This window comes from Perissodus microlepis, chromosome 16 (genome assembly GCF_051167445.1).
Source record: "Perissodus microlepis isolate ML-2025 ecotype Zambia chromosome 16, ASM5116744v1, whole genome shotgun sequence".
Lineage (NCBI taxonomy): Eukaryota > Metazoa > Chordata > Actinopteri > Cichliformes > Cichlidae > Perissodus > Perissodus microlepis.
This window is the reverse complement of record NC_140476.1, coordinates 5,057,698-5,079,893: the sequence shown is the minus strand read 5'-3', so window position 1 is coordinate 5,079,893 and position 22,196 is coordinate 5,057,698. Positions and strand designations below refer to the sequence as shown.

The window sequence follows — 22,196 nt, the reverse complement described above, 5'->3', positions numbered from 1 at the left end:
TTGGTCTGAGCTGTATGTCTCTGTTGGTGTAGCGCCCAAAAAAAGATCAGTGGCTCTAATGGAGAATTCACTGGTAAGATTTGATCAGTTTCTTCTTTGACCTGTATCCAAAATCCTTGGATTACTGGGCAGTCCCAAAGATATGTGAGTGCTCCTGTTTTTCCACATTTTCTCCAACATAGATCCCTGTTGGGTTCTTTCACATATGAAGAGATTGTGAGAGATTTTTAGTTTCCAGTCAAATTCTTTCCATAGTTAGCTTTCAATTCCTTTATGGCAAACTGTACACGACTCCTCCCGCACTTTATCAGCAGTTATAATATTTACTTTAAATTCCTATTTTTTTCCTTAATATTTGCAATGTTCTGCATGTTTTCATTTGTAAGCCTTTTATATATAAATGAGAACTATTTTTTTAATTGGGTATTTTTCCACTATATTAATAAAGTAATCTTCTATACTGTTTATAATTTTATAAGCCTCACTTTTTAATATGTCTCACATCCTGTCCTATTATATATTATATTTTCACCAAATTTGTTTTATTCCATAAATTTGCTGCAGTTCTTTCTGATTACTGTGTGTGCAGCAAAACAGAATCGTGATATATATAAAAGGGGAAGCCTGACCCTGAGATGTGAAAATGTGACTTGAGCGTCCACTTAATGAAGTCAAACTGCATAAAGGACAAATGCAGAGAGCAAACTGAGGCCTGTCAGGATAATTTTATGGGCTGTTACGTTACTGTCTGATGAATTACGTTTCACAGCGGTTATTAGAATCAGTTCATCCTGTGTGACATCTGCATGAATGAGCACTGAGACATGGAGCTGGGAACACTAATGGCACATTTCTAAAAATGTTTTTGTTTGTTTTCTTCTGACACTTGTCACTTTTGAAGACTAAGTTAAAAGGCATTTAACCACATATTTGTGCAGTGTGAAAGGTTTTTATCATGTGGAACAAATCACTGATTGTTTCATTTCAGATTTAAGCTTAGGACTGATGTGATGGAAGTATCTCCCTACAAAATGAAGGGGTCTCTTATCTGCAATGCATTTGGTGTACAATGTCTGCCATAAGCTGCTTTATTGTCTGCATGCAGATTAGTTATACACAGCTCCACCCACCTCTACAGGTAAATTCACAACCTGTGTGAGTGAATTTTGAGCACGCTGATAAGTGTGCTCAAAATTCCGCAGTCCTAATGAACTCTGCTTTGGTGAACTTGAAGAAGTTCTTCTCTTTCTACAGGTTTTCGTTAGAGTGGCCAAAATAAAAAGAGTTTCCAGATAACTTTGGCAGACAGTTATATACGCGTGTATATAACTGCCCATGTGAAAAATGCTGCCATTTTTGTGTCAAAACAAGTAAACAGTCTATGTTCTGAACAGCCATGTTTTAATCTGACAATATGCAGAAATTGAAAAGTTAATGTTTTCAAACCTTAAGTCCTGTTTTAAAAGTGAGTGTAGTGCCTCCAGCCAGCAGTTGGTGGTCACCCACAGATTGTTTCTTTTTTTTGCAAGCTGCATAGAGGAATTTGGTCTTATCTGCTGCGACACACAACTTGTTCAATAAATAAGTCTTGCCATCAATTAGTTCCTTGATCAGCAGTGAGTCAGGACCTGCTAGGTCAGTTTTATGAGTATTCCTTTGATTTACAGCCACGTCTGTTTTCTGCCTGACGGGATAGGTACCCTGCAAGCATCAGATCAAGTACCCTTGATCAGATTCTGCCACTGGTGTTTATTAATCTCTTGCCATCTGTTTCTGAATGCTGATATTAGAACAGATAATTGTTGCTCATCCATCCAAGAAACTTTCATTTGAAAGTATATGGCTCAAGCAAGATAGCTTTACTCATTTCCACTGAAGACTTAAACCCAATTTAATGTAAATCTTTTAAAGACATTATCAATATTTTTCTTCCTTTTTATCACTCTAATTATAGTTTAGCTTATTCCTCTGTGCTTTAGGAGTAATGTATTTCCCTGAGTAGAGGATATGAGCCTTATTAATCCTGCACACATCTTCAGGAGGAAAGAAGCTAACCACCTCTTTGCCCCACTTATGTCCAGCTCAAGTATTCATATCTTTCTTTTAAATATTTCTAATGAAAGAGAAATTAAAGTCTATAATTAGCCCTTTTAAGCTGTACAATGTATTCCACTCATCCTGGCGTTTGACGTATCAAAGAAAAAAAGTTAGGTCTTATGGCTCTATTATGTTGGGGGGTGTCTGAACAAGGTTTGGTCCAGTGGTTCCCCTTTAGGTCCAGCATAGTCGTGACATGTTGGGGGTGTCTGTTGTGACCAGGGGGCAGTATCAGAATAAAATTGAGTAAATGAAAAATATGCACTGTTCTTCTTTGCTTCTAAAAGCAAGTCTCTCCACTCTGTAACTATCTTGAAACACACCAATTTTTCTCTTTTTCTCCTTTAATTTACCCCCTGCTATGGAAAAGACAAAAGGCAACTTATTTATTATTTATTTCTTCACCTTTACTACAGTTAAGACTGATTGACATGGTAGCTCTTCACCATGAGCGTAGACAGAGATTTTGCCAAAACAAACCACAGAGACACCAGAAAAAATGAGACATTTAAAATACCTCCATCCAGGTAAACATGGATATATTTAAAGAAACTAACAAAGGCTAAGCTTAACCAGCTACAAGCCACCAGCCCCAGCATGAGTGTTGGTATGAACACGGGTTCAAAGCAGTTTCAAGGAAAATTATGGAATTGATTAAAACAGAGAAAAGAGTTGACATCCAGTTATCTTTAAAAATTATATGCACATTATTTTGAGTTGTTTAAGTGAGAGAAGCTGTTGCAACTTAGTGTAGTTTGGGGGATTTGTAATGTTTAATAGTTTGTTTTATTATGGAGATTAAAATTAGAATTTCGTTTTTACATGCCATCAATTATAGTTCACAGAAAGAACTGTTGTCTCTTATCGTCCTGTTCATGCCAACTTTATAACCAGTGAGCTTTCCCCTAGATTGTGCAGTCTCCCCTGGACAAAAAGCTGTTGCCTTTTTGGAGCACTGCCCACAAGTGCATCTCCATAGCCTTTAGACTCCCTAAAGTCTCACAGTACCTCTCTCTGCATAGTCAAAGACCTACAGAAACAAATACAAATGAGGGGCCACGTCTCACATTAGTCATGGAGAGTCTGTAGTTTATCAGAGTGACCTTTATCCTTTGATAAAATGGTCTCTTCCAGCATGAGCCACCATCCTTAGGGCACTGAAAATGTATCCAGAACTCAACTCAACCGAACACCTGCGAGAGATTTTGGACTCCTGCGGGAATAACTTTTGGAAGAACTGTGTCCATCCCTTCAGCATAGTTCCAAAGATGAGGCTTTTTGAAGCTGGTGTGGTGGCACTTGGTGTCACAACACCTTCCTAAGATGTGTTATACAGATTTTCCTTTAATTTGTCACCTGTTTGTACACAAAGACGTAGTCAGCCTAATATGTTTCATGCATCATGAGACACACCCCCTTTTGTGCGTGGAAATTGTGCAGCTGTTTTTTCCCTTACTAGTACAATTTTTTGGAGCAGATGAAAACTGCCAGCGTTAATAAATCTGATAAATTACCAGTTGCAAACTGTTGACCAGTCACTTTCTCTGACAGAGTGTATTACCTGAGTTTCTCCTTTCCATAAAGATGGATTGCATATGGTGCTTGATTGCTCCCTACGGTGGTAAATTACAGATTTAATAATGCTGAACTAACTGAGCATTCTCAAGTGAATTTTCTCAGTTAGGAGCCAGTTACTCAGTTTCTCAGCTGTTCAGTTTCTCCTTTGCTCAAACACAAGCAAAGATATAAGCAGATGTACACAAAGGAGCTATTATTTTTGGAATAGAATTACTATCATTACTATAATTGCTTCCTTGAATAATAAATAGAGCCTGACTGACATGTTGTTGTGCTGAATACAGTATGATGTTTACCCCTATGGGTAATGATCAAAGGAATGCCTTATTATGATCCCTCTTCATGAGATGCATACAGTATCATCCTAGCATTGAAAAAAAAAAATCTCTAACATGTTATTTTCAGCCTTATTTTACTTAGGTTTTTTTTTTTTTTTATTTCTACAAGGCCCGGTAGTCCATGTAGGCTCAAAGCCACAAGGACATTCAGTTTCTAACCTATATCAGACCTTCGATTTTTGAAAATGTAAAACATTCATACCAGTATTGATCACATATTTTACTAATTGCATATCAAATTGCACAAGGTGTGCAGGATTGCTGTGACCAACCATTGCCCTGACTCAAAAGGTTAGCATCATAAGTCATCATCGTACAGTCCAACAATCCATATAACAAAAGATTCCATAGTTAAAAGGTAAAACAGTATGTAAATCATATAGGCAGATAAAAATGTGTTTACATATTTTATCCAAAGTATATCAAAAAAATGTCTTAATAAGCTGCACTACCTTATTTGAGGTGCCCCTGTATATTTAGCAATTATTATAGGGGATGAAAGTACTCTTGGTAACCCATAAATAAAGACTCAGTGAAGTAAAATTGACTTTTGACCCCCTGTGGTGTTCTGACCCTGCAGCTGAGAACCCTGTTGCTAAATGGTCGCTAGAATCAGATACAAGTCTGTTTGATCCAACCACATTAATGAGGTCACTGGATAACAAGACCTTTTGATGGCACTTGGAACTCTGAGGAAAACACAAATTAATGGAGCCAGACATCAAATGTAAAAATAATCCAGTCTTATTTCTGTTTGTTGTACCAATGAGCTGATGTTACAAGTTTGGATGTGCAGATTTGCAGTGATTAAAATACTGTAGTCGTCCTATTTGTGGTCTAGGGAGATTTCAATATGTGACTGCCCCTGTGCTTATACACATCTCAATATCCTTTGCAGCCTAGTGTAGACCAATTCTGTACTGCTGAAAGAGGCAGTCATGTGTGTGCTAATAATGTGTGTTTATATCTGGAATAAAAACAATTGTATTCATATTGTACCAATGAGAACTAAGTTTTAGAATCCTTTGATACAAATGCTAAATGCTAAGTTCAATCAAATGCACATTAGGGATAAAAACAAATCTAAAGTTGTGTAAGGCCATACGTCTTACAAAACCTAATACAAAAAAGCAACAATATTGTCAACTTAATAAATGACAAGCAAATTTTTTTTAAAAACAACAAACACACATACATAATTGTAATAATTTGAGAAAATGTTGCACAGGGATATAAAATTGTCTTAAAATTACAGTTTTTAAAAAAAAAAAAAAAAAAGTGAGCCAGACAGGTCATTTGAAAACCGAGGGATCCTGATGTCAAACCATAGCTACCTTAGATTTAAGCCCACACTTTGAAACAGACAGGAGTGCCTTGGAGGATTTAAAGCTTCAAATGTTTCACATAGGGTCCACATTTCTACCATGTCATTTAGGACAAGCGCCAGAAGAGCTTTAAACTGATCAGTAAAGCCAATAACACACCTCGATGCTGCATTTTGAACTAGCATTTCATTTATTCCAGAAAGTTAGAAATGGCACATCAGTTCAATTCTGGTCATTAATCTTATTAAAGCGAAGGACTGGACAACTTTTCTAAGGTCAGGTTCAAAGTTTAGTGCTAGATCTAATTCTGTCAGTGTGTATAAATAAAACAAGACAATTTTGAATTTCAAGGTATTAGGTTAAAGAAAATTTTGTTATATCCAACTGTCAGCATCATTAAGACAAGCAGTAAAGCCTTTAGGGTTGTGTATATGTCCTCTTTATATTATGGGTGTGCTATCTGTGCAAGCAAGGCAGGCACTGCTTGCCCAGTAAAGTCTAAACATACACATCAATCACAACATATCAAACACATCAATCTCTCTCCTTGCATTTCCAAATGATGGTATCTCCATTAAAGGAACTCATATTGTTTGTTTGCATCAGTCTTGTAAATTAGTGACATGTGACTGTATTTGGCTATTGATTCTAGAAGGTTGAGCACCAGTCGCTGAATCTATAATTGATGCAATTTTCATGTACATGGCCCCTCCTGTGTCCCACTCACAAGCATTTTTTTTTTTAGCTGTGCAACATGATTAAACCTGTGAAAAGCCTTCAGAAAGAGAGAGAAAATTCAGGTCATGAATGACAGCACGAAGGAGTATAGAAAGGTGCAAGATGCAGGAGACTGCACAAAAAAGACAAGCAGCACTAAATCATGAAATGGTGTGTTTGGCTCATTGGTGTGTTAAACAGGCACTGACTGTGCTTGTCTTTCCGTTTGTGTGTCAGGGGAATATCCTGTGTTGTTAAGCAGCATTTGACATCCTCACACCTTCATCACAGAGCCTTCCCTTAATATCGAGATGGCACCAAAGCTCTTTGATGTCCCAGTATATAACCACTTAATCCCAAAGAGGGAGGGAGGAAATTTATGTTTCTGAACTTGTACACACAAAAACAAGTCGTTTTATAGTGGTAGCTTGGGATTTCACACTGATAATTTAAAAAAGTTTACAGAGAAATTACAGAGCGTGTGCTTGTCATTGCATGGGGTATCAATGACGTCACACAGCTCCGTTTTACAGGACGACAAAAGCAAATTAGCCAGTGGATCAAGTTTTGTTAAATCTGGGCGCACGGAGATCACACCCTGCTGTTTAAATAATCTGCTTCCGCTTTGGATTTCCCTGCAGGGAAGAAGACTGTAGCTCCACTAATATCAAGCTGTGCAAAATTTAAAAAGAACATCAAGAGGATGTTCTTATAGTTTTTGTGCCAGGTTTGGCGTCACAATGTCAACCAACAGAGAGGTAAATGTAGTAGAAGAGCTGTGTCTGTTAGTTAAAGAGAAGCTGACTGAAGCGTTAAGACAATGAACGACAAGTCTCCCTTATTGCTGCTGTTATTATGTGCCGTGCTGAAACAGATGCCGTGTGTCTCAAAGAGCATTGTGAAATGTCATGTCTCTTCTGTCATGAGGTGACATAGCAAACGGGAGATTAGAGGATGAGTTAGTGAGCATAGAAGAAAGCAAAGAGAACAAGGCAGGAGAGGGAGTGCTGGTTCAGTGTATGAGTAGTTGCAGTTTCAGTATTCCATTGAATGAATAATAGAGGAAGAAGGGAGGGTTAAGAGCATTTCCTCTTAATGTGGAAAGAAGGGAAAGCATCTACACTAAGGCATGCATGTTTGTTAGGTTTTGCAGGAGTTACTGCACACTTAAAGCATTATTTCAGAGCAACAAAGCATTCAAATGTCAACCCTGATTGTACATGATCGAATTCTTAAATGTGTCTCCTGGGGGATGTCTGGAATTTTTACTGATTAATGAATTAGGTTGTACACGTAGAGAGGTGGAAAATCGCGGCCTTGGCTAATAAGATTTGAAGCTTTCCTCTTTCAGACCTACCCCTATTTCATCATTCCTCCTCTTCCCATCAAACCCACTAGCTAAGATGCTGAGTATACGCCAGCGGCAGCAACCCGGAGAACAGTTTTTCAAGCTCCTGAAGCGGTCTTGCTTCCTTTTTTTTCTTTCTTTCTTTTTCCCCCCTCTGCTTAAGCTCACTTGGCTGAGTTCTCGCTGACTTAGCAGCTTCTTCTGCGGATGCTTCTGGAGCTGCACACAGAAGTGTGTATGTGTGTTTTTTTATATATATATATTTATATCTATACATACGTATGTATTAAAAAAGAATAAATAAAGACAGCATTGGGAAAAAGTGTGTCAGGGAAACGGAAAACACTGCTATACCATTATTTTCCCCTTGCAGGTCAAGGATAAGAGACAAACATGAAACACCATGCTCAATCATCTTTATGTTAGTGTTGTTTCTGAGTCCTGGGTCTCTGAATTATACTTGTATTACTTTTCTATGTGGTTTTAATTTTATCAGTAATACTCTTACTCTAGTTGATTTTACTAGATTTTGACAGTTGTCCTATTTTTAATCTTATTTTAAATGTTGTTGATAGCACACCTACAATACACTTTGTAATGGCTGTTGAAAGTAGTATGCAAATAGGATGCCACACACACTCACACACCATTTTATTAACTATTAGTTCAATAGAAATGCTTGTTGATGCAAATATCTAAATAGCCAACCACATGGCAGCAACTCAGTGCATTAGGCATGCAGACATGGTGAAGATGACCTGCTGAAGGTTCAAACTGAACATCAGAATGGGGAAGAGAGGTGATTTGTGTGACACTGGTTGTCGGTACCAGGCAGGCTGGTCTGAATATTTCTAACACTGCTGATCTAATGAGATATCCCCACATAATCTCCAGAGAAGACTTTGTAAAATAAAACACCTTGTTGAGGTCAGAGGAGAATGGCCACACTGCTTTCATCTGATAGTATTCTAACAGTAAGTGAAATAACTGTTGTTACAATTAGAGCAGGGCAATATGACCAAAAATATTTATCACGATATACATTTGAAAATTTGCGATAATGATATAACTGACGGTATAATTGACACTAGACAAAATACTTTACAACTCCACAACTTTGATGGGGTTTTTTCCACTAATAATGTATTTTCACTTAAACAAGCAGCTGTTTTTTATGTGCATTAAAGTTATATAAAAATGTAACAGTGCAAATTCCTTGCTGACAGTTTAACCAAAAGGCATTTCCAGTGGAAATTGGCCGACATATCCTCAGCATAACCATGTATAATATCCACAAAACTTAAAAAGAGGTTATACACACACAATACGGTAATATTATGTTGAAGCACAGTACGTATTACTCCGCGAGGCTCCTGCCCACGATAGCCGTAATGCTCCGACAATCCATCAAGCGGTGAGGCTTCGTAGCTTAGCAAAGTCGTACTAAAACATTTGACAGATTTTCGAGCGCCCTGTACCACATAAAATCGTTTCGAGGTCAGTAAACACAACCAGAATTCATACGTAAGGCACACGGGATTATAAGGGGCACTGTTGATTTTCAGAAAAATCAAAGGATTGATTTTAAGTGTGCCGTATTTTCCAAACAAGACGGTAATAACGACGGCCTGCTAGCATGCGCTACCAAAAATAGTGCTTTGTTGTGTATCTGACGGACAAAAGCCAAACCAGTGCCACACCACTGAATTTGCAGCATTTTTACAAACCAGTTCTGGTTCATCCATTTCATTCAACGATCCGCTTTCGCTCCTCTCATTCTGCGTCGCCGCCATGTGCGTATGTAAACAAAGCGCGTTTTACCCATATTCTATCGCGATATTTCATTTTCCTATCGTTGCCCAAAATTACACGGGTATTACCGTGAACGGTATGATATAGCCCAGCCCTAGTTACAACCAAGGTATGCAGAAGTGCATCTCTGAATCCACAACAGGTCAAACCTTTAGCCCTTTTCCATTAGTACCTACACGTCTCATCTCGACTCATCTCACAAGTGTTTATGTGGTGGTACCTGGCACCAGATAGATAGATAGATATAGATATATAGATATATATATATATATATATATATATATATATATTTATTTTAGTACCTACTCTGCTGGAGCTCCAAGCAATCTGACTCAGTCTGAATATATGATGTCAACAGACTACATGCCGCTGATTGGCCAGTCAGTGTCGTCACTCAATGAGAGCGACTCTTTGACAAAAAGCATTGATTTATCCTGCCTTGTATTAATAGTTCAGGCTGCTGCTGGTGGTGTAATGGTGTGTGGGATATTTTCTTGGCACCCTTTTGAGCCCCTTGGAACCAACTGAGTTTAAGAATTATTTTAGCACCATAGACTACCTGAGTTTGTTGCTGACGATGCCTGTCCCTTTATTGGTGCATCCAGGGATTCAGTGGTGAGGTAAACAAATAAATAAAACAAAGACATCTATTAAACATATTTGAGTTAAATAATAAGGATGTAGCATATTTTTGTAGGAAACAAGTCTCCGTTATCGGTCATATATTTAGTGTTACATACAGTGAGCTTGGACTATGCACTCAGGCTTCAGACTCCTAAACTCTAAATGGTCGGTGTCCAAGGATTTTCTTCTTTCTTTTTCTTGTATGTGTAAGATTTCAAACAGGGAGGATATTTAGTGTGATTTAAACTGTTGTTTATGATCCTGTGTATACTACATCATTACCTGAGAGTGACTTGTTAATAAGACCCCTGCTGTTTATAATTAAGTTTTAAGCAATTAGCTTTTTTTTTTTCTCATTAATTATTTTTTTTCAATGCTTTGCCACCTCAGGTTAATGATTCAATGTTAACAGTATGTCGAACACAACACTGTCGAATCCCCCCTTCAGCTCCCTGACCACTTACTCTGAGGGGTGGAGCTTCAGCTGGGTGCAGACAAAGTGCATGCTACAAGATTTCCGTCCACTGAAGCGAGAATTTGCAGAATCAGGGAGTCCAATATTTAGACAGTCTTACCAACTTCCAACAAGTTTGCTTGGAGAAATGCTTCCTTGCTTTAAAAAGCTCTGGTAATTCCAGTCTACAGTGTAGCAGTCAAGTGCATTCTCAGCCTTCACAACAAATAAATAAGACCGGAAAAGTTGTCTGTCTGAGCCAAGGACGCCAATCTGAATGACAGTCTCCTCTGCGGCAGTCTCCCTTAAAGTGTTATGCTCAAACAAGTACCCAGTTGAGCCCATTTAGTTCATATTTGCCTCTTTAGAAACAGGCAAAAACATCTGCCCGCCACTGTCACTATGGGGGAAAATATGAATTGCTTATTTGCTGTGAGAGGGGCTTGAAATGAAAATAGCCACTCAGTCAATGTCTCTCTTATTTTTGTCCTTCAAACTCGCACGGTGAGAAAATCTAGTGTAACCACTGAACAAATCATGCTGCAGTTTATTTTGTACTCCATCCTAGTTTTGGTTTTAGCTTCCAACAGTTATGAAAACAAGATATGCAAAGATTTCATGTCTTGTCTTGTGCTATAAAACAAATGCATCCCATTTTTATACAGTGATGTGCCTTTGCCCCTTGCATAAAACCCAGAGTCACCCAGCACCTAGGCCAGCTGGAGCTGAGATGACTGAAAGACTGTATCTGTAGGGAAGTGTGTGGAAGAATCATTAATGGTTGCCTGCTGCTACTTTTGTCTCTGGATTGCAGAGGGTCACACTAGGAATATACCCAGCATGTGCCTTTGACGTTGCCTTTGCGTTACAATTAGTTCCATCTTTCAAGTCACACCAAGAGTGTGTTAGAAGTGGAGCGTTAATTCTCCACTTGGTCTTTTATTTTGAAATTGGTCTTGATTCTCTGTGCTGTTCTCGTGTCTGACTTCCTGCCTCTTCATCTGCTCTGGGCAGCTTCTGTAAAATAATAAAAACACCCCAAACTATTTTGATCAGCTTGAGAGGATATGTCAGCTCTCCATTATTCCTGAGTGGTGGAGACTGAGCAGTTAGAAGTTGATTTCTATTTCCTATCATTGTCCTCTACCACCTGGGTTTCTCTTTCACCCCCACCCCCCATCTGCCATCCTGAGGTGGGAGAGGTGTCAAAAATACTCCATCCCTTTTTTCTGATTTATTTATTTTTCTTTCATTAGAATTTTATTTAAAGTTCAGGAAAATATCCTATAAGTTGAGAAACAACAACATAATGAAATTTGTTTAATAATAATCAAGATTACAAATACAAAAAAAAAAAATCAAAGATTATTAATGAGCAGCTCTGCTACCCAGGATTTATGCACAGCTCTTGAAGTTGTTTTTTTACACCTGTACATGTCCACGACATCGGCTGAATCACTGGCTTCCACAGTGTCTGTTCAGGCCTCGGCCTCCAGCTGGGGCCAATCTGTTGGTCAGGTGTGGCTCAGCAGTAGCAGCCATGGCCTTGCCAGCAAGCTGAGAGTGCACACAGCACAAATACAGAAAGGAACACTGCTTACACTGCAGTGCAACACACAGGATAAAATCCACACTGTATTCTGGTGGCAATTCATTGTCTTCAAATGTTTTTTTTTTTTTATCTTGAAGGGCATTTAAATAGAAACAGGAACATTATTCTCTGAGTTGACAGAAATCAGAGTGTTTCCCATCACTGTAACTGAACTGGGGCAGTGATGTGGAAAGTACAATTCATCTACAAAAACAAAACAGAAATGATCAAAGACGTACATTAGACGACTGATCTTTTTTTGTTTAACTGATGTCTTAACCTCACAAGGTTGCCATAGACAAGCTCTGATAATGTGTTAAACCCCACAGGAGAAACACTCGAGCCTGGCTCCTGTTAGCCAGTTCCACATAAAAAGTAGTGAGCGGACCCAACATTGGCTGGATTATGTCTAAATAAAGCCTTGCACTGTATGAATCACTGTGTCACTGATCCCCTCTGCTTCCCAGACAACAGGTTTGCCTTCTGCAAGCTGTCACTGGCTTTCCACTCTTTCAACTGAAGAATAAAAGAGAGGAGAAACCGAGACTGTGTGAGGGAGAGAGGGGAGTTGACGTTCATCAGTCGAGTGCCGTGGCTTAGCCTAAGAGGCTTGAATAATCAGTATGTTAAGCTGTCAGGGTGTGCGCTCGCACCTACCACACGCTTACTAACTCCTGGGTGCTTTTTAATCAAGCAAAAATGCTGAGAGGCAGTGGCGAGTGCCAGGAGCCCAGGCTAAGAGATGAGCTTTAGAATATCTGTTACACTTTCTCCTGACATTACCAGACGTGCATTTTCACTGTAAGCTGCAGACACGTCTGTTTTTCTCTTTCCTTTTTTCTTTAAAGAGGACACAGTCATTTTCTCCAGTCCTTTACTCCATGTGAGTCATCATATTCAGTGTAGCTGCCTTATAGCGCCATTCATGTGTGCGTTCTACAAATGGCTTTCACATTTACTGTGAATGAAGGCAATCTGTGTAGTTTTTAGTCTATTGTTCTCATTTTTTCATGACCTACTGCACTACAGGAGACCCTGGTGCAGAGCGCAGTTACAGCATTGCTCAACTGTGACAGTCTAATTTAGATTATGAACCCAGACGTTATCTACTGCCTTGGCTTGGACAAAATCAAAGGGCAACTGTGGAAAAACTAAAATACACCCTTACTGCCACAGGAAACAAGGGGGGTGGGTAGAATGTAGGTGCTGCTTGGGCTTGATTAATTGATCATCAACACGTGTGAGCACCTTCATAAAAGCTCAAGTTTTGGCAATTGTGTGTTAACAAAATGGCAAGGTCTTAAAGGTAGAGGTCTTAAAGAAGTAATTGTTGCTTCCAGAACAGTTTTAAAGCCATTTCCAAACAATTTGAGGTCTGTCCTTCTACAGTGAGAAAGGTTATTCACAAGTTGAAAACATTAAAGATGGCAATTTCAAATGCTCAGGGAAATTTTAAAAAAGGCTGAGGGCTACATCTCCGAGTCTATGGGCCTCAGCTAGCGTGTTAAATGTTAAACTTAATGACTGTACAATTAGAAACAGACTGAACAAGTATGCCTTGTTTGGAAGGAAGCCTCTCGTCTCTACAAAAGAATATGGCAGCACTGCTTAGGTTTTAGCAGCTGCATCTAAACGATCACAGGACTTTTGGATCAGTATCCTTTGGACAGACAAGAACAAAGTAGAGATGTTTGGCTATAATGCACAGAGGTACATTTGGAGAAAGCCAAACATAGCATATCAGCTCACAGACCCATCAATAACATATTCTGTTAAATCTGTTCCTCTTGGGCGGAAACGCATAACAAATCTAAGGTATGTATACGTTTTCTGCCCACAACATGCTACCTAAGCATTAAAGAAAATTCCTAACATGTCTACTTGGATTGGAAACCACCTTTCCTCTCAAAGGGCCAATACAAACACAGACTTGTGTTGTGTAATTCAGGAAGTTCAGACACATAATTTCAGCTTTTAGTTGACGTTAGCTTCGATGTCTGAATGCTTTGTTTCTGCGGTTCACTGACAGTCCAGTGTGCAGCAACTAATTTAGAACTGAACGCTGTATAAGAGCTCTTGAGCTGTGTGACAAACTGTTATTGCATAGCACAAACCATGAAGAATAATAGATTTCTGAGTGCAGGGGTGCTGTTAGTGCAAGACCATTTATAAGATCAAGACTTTAGCTGTGCAGAGCAGTGACTAAAATACAACTATGTTGGCCACTGTTTCATGATCAGTTTCTTGCCTTTTGGAAAAGTATCTTTAAAAACGCTAAATTATATACAACATATTTTTATGTTGCAGGGATAAAAAAAAAAAAAATGTATATAATATATATATGATGTGTGTGTGTGCATAATACTGATTATGTTGTTTCTTATAGCAAACAACAGAATGTTTAGTCTCTTGCTTGCTTCTGGCACATTTCAGACTTGGATGAAGCAAGAAATGGCAGACTGCGTAGGAAGAGTTTTGACTATTTTCTTTGTCAAAAGTGGATAAAATCTGACTGATTTGAAAAGCTGTAAGACTGTTAACTGTTAAATGGGTTTTGAAAAATTTCGGATCTTAGAGTCTGCACACTAATTTATTATAGAGTTGGGTAAAAAGACTGCAATTCTAGCTTAATTAAATTCACACACAATGACCTAGGTGCATACCATATAGCAGTGAGGTGACTTTTGAGGTCAAATGGCAAAAATAAAATTAATAGCACCGGTTTTGGGCTGTTGTCATGAGGCGGATGATTCTCTGGAGGGTGGGGCAGGAGTGGTTGGAAATTCTGAGTCAGTGGGTGGGTGTGTGGATTTAAAAAAGTCCTCTGAATAATTGATTGTTACATGTGAGAGACACCAATAAGGTATGCACAGTGTTCCTCTGTCACAATCTGGGTCACAGTATGTGACTGCATCAGCAGGTATAAACTGTCGATGTTGAAATGGTGAGAGCAGCTGATATTGGTATGACATGGATGGAATTACAGGAAAATTGGACTCAATTTCTTCGTTAGCACTACTCAAACTCTATCAATCTTATATTCCATTGTGCTTGTTTCTTCCAGGTCACTTTTTTAAATTTCCTGTGAGAAATCTTAATATCAGTGTTCCCATGAGCAATTGGAATATTTAATTCATTTGAAGCTGTCACAGATTTGTTGTTGTTTTAACTGAGACAACAATAAATCTGCATAGAAGTGCTTGTTCTTTTAAATAGAAAAGTAATGAGTAACTGCACTCGTATTCAAAGCATAAAATGGACCTTTCAACACATGTCAGACACAGTAATAAATGAACACAGTGGAGCTCTAATCTAATTAAGAAAAAACCTAAAAACAGAGGAGCACAATGCTAATTCTGACACAACCCTCCACTCTGGGTTTGTGCATAGCTCTTTAATCACTACAGTTCGCTTTACTCCAAGCCAACAATAATATTTTCTTGTCACTTCACCACTGCCCGTATTAGCGAGTATAAAAATAGTACACGGGGCAGAGGGGCTGCCTATTTATGACCATACTTCACCACCCATAGCGATGCAAGGAAAGCAGCGGGGAAGGCTAAAGCTCTGTTCCTGCCTCACCTTTTGCTTCTTAACCCTCAGCAGCCTCTTCCATTTCACCCCCTCCCTACTCTCCATCCTCCCTGATTGATCTCAAAAACCTTCGCTAGCTTAAATTACATCAGCCAGTGGCTTTTGCGCGGAGACAGAACGGCCCTCGGGTTTCACAGATCATAATTCTCTCCAATAGCTTCAACTTTTAAGAGATGCCATGTTCAATTTCAGCAGTGCCTCACACCCATCCATTGCTTTGAATTATGACACCTGATAGATTGTTTAAGTTTATGGCCCAGCTCAGTGACAGAGAAATGCTTACAAATCAACCGGTCTAAAGGCAGGAGTGAAATGTAAAAAAACAGACGGTGGCCTCAGGAGTGCCCACTGGTTTGTTTGCACAGTTTCCTATGCAAGTGTTTTATCAACTACCCAGGGTATAATTTATCTAAATGCCCATTGGTTGCTGTACCGCTTGATGCTCTCAACCACTCGAGCTAGAATGGAAACAAATATATATACTTTCATGTTTTGGTATGGCTATACTTAATAGCATCTGACCAACTGCTAATTTGAATTAACTGCAAGGGTCTTTTTAATGTGGTTGAAGTTTTACTAATTTTTAGTTGTCTGATGTCTGAAAGCACTGTAATGTATCTTAAAAAAACATGGCATGCCTAAGCACAGCTGCCTCAGTCGCTGTTTTTTGCTCCCAACATCATCAACAATGATGAATGGTAGCTTAGAAATGTATTCCACTAATCACTGATATCAACAAAGAACTGATTTCAGTATTTTGCTAACGGTAACGTTGGCAAGGAGGCAAGCTAGCTAAGGTTAGCCATCTAGCAGCTTCACTAAGTATCACAGTTTTTGCAACACCCTATAATTATGGCGTGTACACCCCAAATTAAAGGTGTATTGGTTAATAATACAGTATGGAAAATGGTTTTAAAATTTTCTGTCCTGCTCATGTGAGTGGCATTGATGCACAGTGGCTTTAAATGTTTGTGACACCAAGGCCATTAGTTGTTCATTACAAAATGTTGTTTTTTTCCCTGTAAGCATGCAACACAGGTGACTAGATGATTGGTTTGGTTTGTCTAATAGTGTGACTGTAGTAGTGAAGCACATTTTAATTTCATTTTCATTACTGTTGCTCAAACCAAATGAACCTCGTCTGCTGTACTTGGAGTCAGTTGGTTTGTATAATACATGGAAAACTAACCTTTTTTCAAATGAAATTTTGGGTTCCTCCAATTATGAAAACAAGATAATTGAAATAGCTGCAACAAATTGTTTCATGATAATATCCTTGTGTGTTCTATAAAACCGACACCCCCATTCCTTTTACAACAGTACCCATTCCTAAAAGTCCAAAATCACTCCCACCAGCCTGCGTCAGGCTCAGTTCAGTCTGCACTGATTGATTCACTGTTGAGTCACAGTTGCAGGAAATCATGGTTCCAGGAAATCCATTGTTAAAAGAATATATACAGTAAATGCAGCGTGTTCTTAAAGTTAATGAGCACTCCTGTTAAATATCATGATCATTTTTGCCGTAGATGAGCAGCTTTAGGCTTTTTTTATTGTAGGTCATCTGATTTGGTATATGTACCAGTTTGACAGTTGATTTAGGAGAACTAAACCACTTTGGCTTCAGTCCAAACGTACACACCAGGTTTGTGTTGGCAAGAGAAAAATTTAAAGACACACTTGTATTTATATGTATGCCAAATATCATGTGCAGAGTATGGACATGGCGTTATACCTGCAGCTATTTTATATTTTTATTTTATTTCATTTTATTTTTCTGTGTCATCGCTCCACAAACACCTGGGTTCCCTCCACTGCTAGAAGAAATTCTAAGATTTTCTAGGAATTTTCTGGATTATTTGTTTTTTAAAGGATTTTTTCCCAGTTTTTTTAATTTACCTACACATTAAATTTATTATTTACGGAACGCTTCATTAAAAAACCAAACGAACAAACAAGAACCCTGATGATTTTTCTGTTTTTGTGTACACAAAACACACATGTGTACACATTTTAATCCTTAAGGCTGTCATTTTATGGTGTTAAATCACATCCACAAAAAGGGAGGGTTCAGGGTTTGAGAGGTGGGGTTGAAATGCCACTTGAAAAGCAAAGATGAAGTAAAAATGACTTTCCATGTTGTTCATATGCTGTAATCAATCTTTATTATGGAAATATATACACTAGTCCTCAGTTAGTTTATCATTTATTAGCTCAAAGGGAAGAACTCCACAGTGTAAAGACAGGAATTCTTTGTCAGGCCTTTTGTTCGTGTCCGTTTGCTCTCCTTTACTGCATGAGAGCATCCAGTGAGTGTCACAGGTCTTTTTCACACTGAGCCAGTCCCCACACAGGCAGCTCCCACCACACTGTGCACTGGGCCAGGCCAGTGGGAGATCCGGAATGGCTCAAAAGGGCCAAGCCACAAAGGGCCAGCTGCTTGCATTGCATTGGCTTTACATAGGAGGAAGTACTGGATACATGTGATGCATCTTTTTCCAGTGCAGTTATTAGATTTGGAAAATTAGGGGAAATGAACAAGCTCTATTAACACATTTTGCACCCCTTTAATAGATCTCTGCTCAGCTTTAATCAGTCTTTATTTTGTAAAAACAATTCCTGCCTGTTCACATTTCATTTGCTGCTCTTTCAGCACTTCATTTGTGTGTTTTGCGCAAATCAAACCTCCACAAACACCTAGTGCCCTAAACTGACAGCTGTGGCATTCTGTGAAGTGAAGGTGTAAAACTGCCGTGACACGGTGAGCAACACTCGTTGTCTGCATTAAATACACGCAGCTCAGCTTAAGCATAAAGTGGTGGCTTATAAAGCCACGCAAGTGCGCAAGCAGGTGTGTGCAAACACATCACAGGGGTTCATAAATATCTCATTCTTCAAGGGATGTTGCATATGCATTCTTATGAGAGCTTACGGTGCAAGAGCGCAGTAAGTGCATTAAATATAGCTGCACGGGAGCTCCTGGGCTCATGAGAGAGTTGCGTCCATAAGAAGGAAAACAAGGCCACTTTTATTTCATGTACCTATAGTCCTTTTAGGTTTGCTTTGAGTTGTATGTTTTTTACTTACAGTAGAATTACTGTCTGAATTCATGAATATAAGTTGTGATTCACTAAATGCAGCTGACTATTTGATGAAAACGGTGCATTCACAATGATGGCGTTTACTGGTCAGACCTACATGTTTTATTCCAACTTTTGCCATTTTGTTTAATTTCCGTTTAGGCCGTCGTCATTTTTTCAGATGCTCCCTTGAGCAGTCACCACAGCCTCCCTGTCACCCTGTCCCTTGCATCCTCTTGTGTCTTTCATTTAATTGTCTGTCAATGATTTGGAAAACAATAAATCACTTTTTTTTTGCTGCTATACTCTTTTGCTGGTTTTGCACCCCTTTCCTTTACAGAGGTCTGTTTTTTAAGCCTCTCTAAATCCCCAAACTCACTTAGAATTGTCTTTATCTTGATATAAAAGAGAAGCTTTCGTCAATGGGATTCATCTAACAGACGTCAGGTAGCGTCTGTAGGTGACCCCGTGGAAGTATTAACGTCTGCACCTGCAAGGGTCTGCCATCAACTCCACTTTATGGTGCTCAACTGAGATATTGGTTGATTGTCAGCGTGGCCTTTTGGTATGGTGCAGGTATCCTCAGGCGCATGAATCTGCTGCTACCTGAGCCCATAATTGCCTCTGTCATTGCCACCTGGAGATGTCCCACAGTAGAGGATGCGGGGCAGCAGTTTGCCCTAGCGATGTCAAAAGCACCCGCTAGCCTGGTCCCAACTCGGTACTGGATGACCATGTTCCCACCCCCACCATAGCATTTTTTTGCCCCCATAATGTCTTTAGGAATGTCCCCATATAAAAGGCACATTTTAAGTTTAATAAATGGATGTTTATCAAGTTAAGGACTAATTGAGTTAATCAAGATTACACTTATTGATTAGAGCTTTCACCATAGTAGCTCTACAACATTATTAAGCCTAAGATTTCATTACTGAATAAAAATTAATTGTTTGGATTAATGAAAGACAGAAGAGAGTCAGCATCTTGGCCACAGCCAGCTGAGCTTCTGCTGTGCACTGGTGCAAACAAACACCAGCACGTTCCTTCATTCTTAATTTACACTTCCTAATAAACTAACAGCCTGACACTTGAAGAAATGAGTATAAGCATGCAGTCGGCAGCATCATAAATCCTCTCTACACTGACATATTTGTAGTCAAAAACACCGTAAAGATGCCAAATCAAAGTACTGCTCACAGTTACAGATTTCTGTGTTTTCTTTCTGTTCTTGTTTGTCACTAACGATGCTGCTCTCCCCTGAGGCGGCCCTATTGGGACAACTGACGTTCCCAGAAGGCTTTGTCACAGATGCTCTTTTTGTCTAAATTAGAAAATGATTATCACAGAGAGAAAGGTCAAACTGTCTGCAAGACACAATGAGTTCTTTTTAAGTTAAAAGTCACAGGCAGGCTTAGTATGATTGCATTATGGAAATATAATGTGAATATACATGCAAATGATGGTGTTTTTAACTTCTCACATAGGAAAATGTGAACATCTAAATAAACTAAGCAAAGGTGAAAGTGGTGTGTAAGAAACGGGCATTTTTAATTGCCGTGTTGCATTTAGCAGAGAGATTGATAATAAAAATCGCTTCAGCTCTTCACACCTGTAACTCTGCATATAAGAGGAGGTTTTTCGGTGGAGTGAAAACACAAGTTAAATTAGTATTATGCATTCTACCTGCGCCTCAAAAACCACCCTCAAAACCCCACATGGGAAGCAGCAGCTGATGTTGTTGTAAGGTCCAATTTTCAGAAATGATTGAGTGGCTTTAAAATCTCTTGGCTGGCAGTATTGATGTCTAAAGCACTTTAGCTGTATCTCTGTCTCAGTCACAAATACACACACACACAGACATATACACACTCCACTTCCCCTTCCTGGTGAAGTACAGGATGTGCGGCTCAAGAACTAAGCAGTTTTTTCTCCTCCTCTGCTGTTGCCAGGAATGCTTTATGGGCCATGTTAATATTGGACTTCTCTGGGTGGAAAGATTGCTTGATTCAATCAAGCAAGTCGCTGCCTGGTAAAGTCATTACACTTTGTGCAATGTCATGTGTTCTGGAGCCAGCGGACGGACCCGTGTTCTGCTAGGAAGTGGCCTAGCGAAAGCATGTGTGCCTTGCACGTCAGCAGCTATAAATAGCCATCACCAACTAACATAAACACTTTTCAGAAATCAATTAGAGATGCCTTTTCTGCTACCAAAATACAGCATGCTGTCCTTGTCAATTTGTGCTCCGGGGCAGACTTCAAAATAAAAGAAAAAAAGAAAAGACTTCTCAGTGAATTTGCACGTGGTTAAAGCTGGAGGGTATGAGATTGCAAAAGACAAAAGGGGAGGAGATGCAGCGATTGCAGGGTAGAGAAGGAGGAGGAAGTTGATATCAAAGCAGAATATCGGTGCAAGAACAAAAATATGGTGACCTCACTGATAGCATCTCCATGTCACTTTTCTAAGGGGAAAGAAGTGCTGCAGGGAAAACTTGTAATATGCATATAGATAAGGCAAAGAAGACAGAAACAGGTGAGAAGAGAACAGAAAAGAGTGGCAGTTTTAGAGGTGCTTTAGGTGAGTGAAGAAGAAAAAGAAGAAGAGGAGAGAGCAGCAAGTACTTTTTCCAGCTCAGTGCAGACTGAGAAAAGCAGACTCTTACCTGCTCAGAGGTTGTGGCTGGTGGGACGGAGAAGTGAGGAGAGTCAAAGGGTCCCGGGGTGGTCTGGGTGGTAGGGGGTCTCGGTCCGGCTCGAAGCGGGGCTGGAGGGTGGTCCAGGAGAGGGGAGGAAGGATGGAGTGACAGGGAGCAGGGAGACGGGGAGGCTAAAGGGGGGAGAATAAACGCCGCTTGCCTCTCCCTCCCTTTCTCTCTCTCTCTTTATCTCTTTTCTCCTTCCAACATACACACACACACACAAACACACACGCGCTCGGAGGCAGACTCCAAAAGCCCGAGTCACTCAGATAATAGACAGAGAAAGAGTCTTTACATTTACAAGCTCTGCCACAGGGGGAGGATGGGGTGAGCTCCCCTCCCACTCTCCTCCAGGCAGCCAATGGCAGGTGGCAGAGAGGTGTCCAGCCAGCCAATGAAAGCAGAGGCAGCCGGTGCCTTACCCCAGCCAATAAGTGCAATAGCTCATATCCAGTTGGAATAATTACAATATGGAAGGAGTCATGAAAGGCTTCCCTTCTGAAGGACAGAACAGGCGTCACACTCCTGCCACAGAGTGTGATTTAGGGCTGCCACAGACATTAGAGTGATTAGATTCTGGGCCAATCATCCCAGCACCATACCACTGCTGCTTGACAGTAAAAAATAAAGAGGTTCTAGTTCACTGGAGTTTGAGAATTAGTCATTCTCACACACACAAAAAAGCATAAGCACTCATGTGTTTATATTCACAGGCTGTCACATGCAAACCTTATGAATTGTCATGTGTCACGCTCTGTACCTTTAACGCTGAACATCTACAGGCTCGTCAACTATGAGCGGAGAATAAGAACCGAGTGTGAAATTTCATCAGGCACCTTTGCTCTCACGCTCACTGAGGACCATACCTCACTTCCACAAGTCTTATTTTATTTCCTCCCTCTCAATCGATGGCTCCAGCAGGCACCGAGCATAATAAATGATCAA

The 22,196-nt window shown here is 39.6% G+C and overlaps 1 protein-coding gene across 9 annotated transcripts in view; it reads right to left on the bottom strand.

Annotated features, from left to right (window-relative positions):
• Positions 1-21,541, bottom strand: part of pcbp3 (poly(rC) binding protein 3) — an 81,118-nt gene extending 59,577 nt beyond the window's left edge. For 8 of the 9 annotated variants that reach the window (XM_084908841.1, XM_084908844.1, XM_084908845.1 and 5 more), the window contains exon 1: positions 21,216-21,540. The gene's annotated coding sequence lies outside the window, so the exon portion shown is untranslated. Of the gene's footprint in view, positions 1-21,215 lie in introns of all 9 variants that reach the window. The other variant, XM_084908839.1, reaches the window with a different exon arrangement.
• Positions 21,542-22,196: the final 655 nt, after the last annotated feature.